The sequence below is a fragment of the Tinamus guttatus genome, unplaced genomic scaffold (assembly GCF_059628265.1).
Source record: "Tinamus guttatus ecotype Peru unplaced genomic scaffold, ASM5962826v1 Tinamus_guttatus_pri_ptg000197l, whole genome shotgun sequence".
Lineage (NCBI taxonomy): Eukaryota > Metazoa > Chordata > Aves > Tinamiformes > Tinamidae > Tinamus > Tinamus guttatus.
In genome coordinates, this window is record NW_028288731.1 from 6,624,582 (window position 1) to 6,630,581 (window position 6,000).

At 42.8% G+C, this 6,000-nt stretch overlaps 1 long non-coding RNA gene across 1 annotated transcript in view; it reads left to right on the top strand.

The window, feature by feature from the left end:
• The window catches only part of LOC148594819 (uncharacterized), a 53,407-nt gene extending 47,863 nt beyond the window's left edge, over positions 1–5,544 (top strand). Inside the window, exon 2 of the long non-coding RNA XR_015913307.1 lies at positions 5,497–5,544. This is a non-coding gene — a long non-coding RNA (uncharacterized LOC148594819). The remainder of the gene's footprint in view (positions 1–5,496) is intronic.
• The last annotated feature ends 456 nt before the right edge of the window (positions 5,545–6,000 follow it).

The window sequence follows — 6,000 nt, forward strand, 5'->3', positions numbered from 1 at the left end:
TAGGAAAATGAACTTGCCTGCCTGGCTACTCTTAAGAATCACTGGGGGTCTTTAAAATTGCATTGAAAAATTAAATTAAAATGCTACAGTTAAAATTCAGCAGAAGTCTTTGAAGCTAACTTGAACACCTCTCCATGCTTAGAACGTCTGAAGTAGTTCAAAACCAGTACGTTTTCAGCAATAGAGAAGAATTTGTGCTCTTTGTAGTGGAACAACTTTGCATTTTGAATGAAAATATTTGCCAAGCTATTCCTAAGATTTTTAAAATTAATGGTAGAAATTAAAATATTTCATCTAATCATCATTAATTTTAAAGATTATCAGTTCACCAAAAATGTCAAGTTGATAATTTTTCTTCCTCATTAAAATGAAGAAAAAAATACATTTCGCTGCTTTTATCTCATTCTCTGGAATACCATTAAGCTAGAACTAGGCACCCACCCACTTTTTAGCTGTTCCGAAGATGATGAATTGTGCGATAAATAAATGTGGGCATAATAAAGGTATATGAGTTAAGGTGAAAGTGATGGGTAAGGTGTATTGTTGAAAATGTCTCATTTCAAACTCAGTTACTTGCAGTGCAGTGAAATTTCCATATTCATTTTTCAAATTGCATTTGAGACAGTCCTACAATCCATATACAGCCAAAGCTTCCCTTCAGTCAGTGGGAATTTAGCCCTCTTGCAGGTGTACAAGTTGTTACACTTGGCCCCAAGAATTTAATGTAGCTATAATGACTCATTATTGAATGTTCATTTCAATAACAACTGCTTATTAAGTATATTAATCTCAGCTGATTAATGTAAAAACTGTTTAGTGAAAAGCTGTTTTTCCTTACATTAGTATGCAATTATTTAACTGAAAGGTTCAAAGAGACTCATCTAATTACAGTGTTGCTTTAAAAGTATTTAAGCATGAGTTATTAAAATATCATTTAAAATATGCTTATGGATCTCCTGTAGTGCTGTTTAAATGCAAAACTCTGTTTTCAGATTGGTACTTCCAATAGGTGGCCTTTCAGAGCCGAACAAATCCTCATTAAAATGGCTTAATGTAGAAGGATTGAACTGTTTCCTGTAGCACAGCAAGAAGTCAGAAAAATCTCAGTGTGTGCTGAACATACATGCCTCTGCTCAGGCTGAGAATAATGATTCAAAATTAAAATTAGTGACACAATTACAAACCAGCAGTTAAGAATTCTAATGTTGAACTGCCTTTTATGAGGAAAGAATCTATTAAAGCTAAAGGTAGTTGGCTGTAAAATCATCTGCTGCTAGAGGAATTAAAAATGCCCATTACTATGTACAACAAACTAAACTCAGCTTGCCATTTACCAGCTTCAAATATTTGTGCTCAAGTTACTTTTACCTGGCTGGAAGAAAATATCCAAAGTATCTTGGCTGTGGTGCAGTAGTCTGGTCACCTGGTTTGGGGAGACACTTTTTCCCCAAATAGTGTGCTGTTCCACCAGCCTGTGCAGGCCAGGCCAAGCCTTGTCTATGTAACATCTGTGAAGAGGACAACCAGGAGCGATGGCTTTCCCGGCAGCGTGACGTCTCATTTGTCCAGTAAAATGCAGTTTCAGCAATGGTATGTAAAGAAATTGGATAAAAGTAGGCGCAGCCACAGGCAGGTGCGCCAGGCTCCCCCAGCAGCTTCGTGCTACAGACAGTGTGACGTGGTGGAGCTGCTGATCTCCTGAATCCGAGCAAGGGCAGCAGAAGTCTGATCAATGTTTCCTGGCCTCAGAACAACTTCTCTCCCCTGTGGCTTAGGTACATAATAACCATCTTTGCTGTACTATTAAAGTATAGGTTTTCAGTCTTTCACAGATACAAGGCATTAGGAAAGTCTGTTAGATTCTTTTCTCACTAAGCCCCTAAACTGTTCAGTTAACCTCCTTCCGCTCTTAAACTTCAAGCCTACATATTATTATTATTGATTCCTCCTTCCTCTCCTTGCTGCGTTGGTGTTAATGTTATTGATCTTTCTGACTCACGCCGTAACTGTCACTTTGCTTTCTTCTCTGCCTTTTGTTCTCATTTCACAGGAGAGCATCCCTGTCCCCACCTCGGCAAGTCCCTGGCCCCTCTGTGTGTTTGGATGCCTCCAAGGTCAGTCCTTGAGACGGCTGCACCCAGCAGGGACCGAAGAGACACAAAGGAAGGAGGGGGGCAGAAATGGCGCAGGGCGTCTTACAAAGAGGATTTCAGCTAATGTTAAACAGCCGTGAACTCCCCTCAGAGTGCTCAGCAGAGGGACGAGCAATTGCCTTGTTCCTTAAAACTTCTTGTCATGCTGTCAAGTTTGTGCAGCCAGTGATTAAATGTGAAAGCTCGGAAATTGCTGCCTCTCTCACAAACTGTCTGCTTGCTCCACTTTGCTCCATGTGTTTTCTTCCTGCTGCAAGAAAGCAAAGGTTTGCCATTTCATCCCATATTTCTACTGCTCTTCAGGGTCAGAGTCCCAGGCTCTGCCAGGTATCATGGCTCACTAATAGGGCTGTCAGATTTCCTTTAACACAGATAAACAGTAGCCCTCATACTTTACTCTTGCTCTTTGAGGATGCAGTCACAGGCAGCCAACCTCTGGGCTTGTTCTGAGATGCAGGTCGTGTACGAAGGGTTGTTTCCAGAGGACACAAGCAATGGAAAATGTTTGGACCAAACACCTCTGCAGGAAGCCTGCTCTGAGCAGAATTACCTCAGTAATGGTGTAGGCACAATACAAAGAAATGACTAACTATCACATGCATAAAATGTGGGGTTACTTTTTTCCAATCAAAAAATACCACAGGGGAAACATGGATCATTTTACGTGCTGGTGGCTCCTGCAGAAGGGACAGTGACCACCAGCACCACGAGTTCCTGCCCGCAGAGAGGCTCCTGTGCCCGTCGCAGTGCGGCAGCCTCACCAGGCCACCGCGCGCTGCGCACTCCTGTCCTGGCTACAAACAGCACAGAAAATTCCAGAAAGAAGCGAGTCTGAGACGTCACAGCACCAACTTCAAAGTAAACTTCCTTAACGTGATCCAGCTGTAAACTCACTCTTGGGATTTACTAACATACCATTATCCTGCTAGGCATGGGGAAGGCTGCTTTAAATAAAAACAACAGAAAAAAATCAGAATCCAGAAACACAGCATCTGCTGCTTTCCGCTTCTCAGCAACTTGGAATAAAAAAAAAAATAGTTTCCAGTAAGATGATGATAATGCTTTCTTTCCTGAAGTTGTTCATACTTGAATCACAATTGCATTCTATTTTCTCAACCACAAATATATAGATATATTGATATACTTCATTGAAATTTATGGAAGGTGTGTCAAGAACTGCATGCAGTGCAGTAACGTACCAGGAATACGGATAATGATAATTCCATGAAATCTTTCCAAAATGGATACTGATTCTTTTATCTCCTAGCCCTGCTTTGGCATAAAAGGAGTCAGGCAAGGGAATAGTAAGAGACTTTTGGTCTCCTATAAAAATCCGAAACTAATCACAGCACTGGTGCCTCTTTAGAGCCCTGGGGCAGCTGCTGGAGACGGTGCTGAGGAGAGGAGCAGCGGCCCCGCGGCGAGGCCGGGCTGGGCGCGCGGCAGCCGGCCAGCTCCCTGCACGGGAGCCCAGCGGGACAGCGGCGGCAGCAGCTTGGAGACGAGTACGAAAAAATACTAGAGAACCACACAGGAGCACTTAAATATTACTTGATCATTAACACAGTAATTACACCAGGGCTGCTCCTGCCTGATGCCATCATTTAAGAGGTTTCAGCATTTCCATTACAATCAGTAGCAGTTACTTCCTGTGGTTCATTGCCCATAAAATGTACACCAGGAAAAAAAAAGAGAAGAAGAACAGACCCTGCCATGAGGACAATGAACATCCACCGTGAGGCTGCTGCACCCCTGAGCTGGAATCACTCTGGGGCGCTTCACCACGCTGCAGAGGGCCACACAAGGCACATTTGTTCCTGTAAGCTTTTAATTGAGGCTTTTAACTAAGACTTTTAATGGAATATTTTCTAAGGAAGTAGGACATTTCCTGAAGTGCTGCCACATGGCTCTGTCTTGGAGAGGTTGCAATGTCTCATCCTCTCGAAAGAGGAATGGCACACGATCCAAAGACATGGAAACTACACATTACCTCCTGAAAACTATCCCAGATGTAATGCCATTTGGCTAAATACACTTTTTCTAAAAGTAAAAAATAGCCAAATGATTGAGTAATGCAACGGTTCAGGATCATCAGTCCAACAGTTCATGCAGGATTTGATCTGATGGGTGCCCAAGTGAGGAAAATACTTTTTCCTCTAGATGATCACAACAGGAAAGCTGCTGTGAACCCAGATAACCCACGTGGCAGCAGCAGCCTCTGCGTGGAGACGTAGCTAGGAAGAGCTTGGACTTGACCTAAAAGCTTTCTGGCATGGGATAAAATGCACTGATCTATACCAACAGCTTCCTTGAGTCACTGAAATGGGGAAAACGTCACCAGTGAAGCTCTGGAGCAGGGATTCCGAATGGGCACCTTGCTAGTACCTGTGTATTGACTCTGCTGACTATATGGCAATGCATTTTTCACCTGGTCAAAAACTCCAACCTATCTTTCTGCCAACCATATCTCACTGCAAAAGGGCTCGATGAAACTTAGTAAATAAATGTGCAGCCTAAAAATATTTCCCCCTAAATTGAGGTGTAGATAATTTATCAATGCAAATATCTGAAACCCCAGTTAGTAGTCTGAGTCTAGAAGGTAGAACAAAATGTGTCTGGAAGAGACTTCAAGAGATCTTCCAGCCCCACTTCTTCCCCAAGGCAGTCTCAGCTGCGCTGCTGACATTACTTACTGCCGTTGGTTAATCTGCTCTTCAAAACAGCCCAAGTTTTTGAGAATGGCTCAAAATATTCACTGAGTTCCCTTTTTTCCCCCCTAATTTTGCACCTTCTTGAGTTGCCTCATGTTTAAGATAGAGCCAAAAGACTTTCTGAGGACACTTTTCTCTATGTATGTTCCTCTCTGTGCCTCTATCAAGAAAAGGCCCTAGGCAAACTGAACATCACATCACATCAGCACATTCTTAAATACCTCCATGTCTTTTTTATTAGTCTTTTCACCAGTAATTTAAAGACAAGATTCCAGACCTGCTAGATTCTGTGGAACATGCCGTGCTGCTTCTATAGTATCATAGAGTGGAATGGATTTCTAGGAAGGCTAGAGGGACCTAGAAAGTGGACAAGCAAGCTCTGCTGCCATCAAGATGAGACTTGGAAAAGCTATGAAAGGTGACCTTCCTTAACAAGCTGCCACCCATTTTGCAAATGGGAATGGAAATACTGGCTCCTACCGACCAACCAGACTGTGGGACTAATGCTTAAAAAAAAAGATAAAGAAAACGTTGTAACTGGAACAGGCTGCCCAGAGAGGTTGTGGAGTCTCCTTCTCTGGAGATCTTCAAAACCCGCTTGGACGCAGTCCTGTGCCATGTGCCATGTGCAGGGGGTTGGACTAGATGATCTCTAGAGGTCCCTTCCAACCTTCTGCATTCTGTGATTCTATGACATTTACAGCACGATTGGGTGACTCAGTACATTAGGTTTTATGCTTTTGATGTGAACTGGTCAAAAGATCACAACACTCAATCAGCGTGAACTCTTTGTATTGATCTGCATAGAAGGTTGTGGAAAAAAGACATATTGTCTCCCTATAAACTTTTTCCCACTTTTATCTGCTTTGCAAGAGCAATATTTTTCCAAGCACAGACTGTGTGCAACGACTCCATCAGACGGCCCAGGAGGCTTCCCCGGCACCATTAGCAGCGCATTCTCGCTGCTCAGAAGCTACTGAGTGATATTGCTGAGGAAATGGAGTCCCCTGGTATATTATTCCCATAGCTGCCATGATGATCCAGCACTTGAAAATCACTTGAAATACTTCTGGGCTGCTGTGACTATGATAAAAGTATCACGTATTGAATTTTTCCTCTAAAACGTTGCTTGCCAT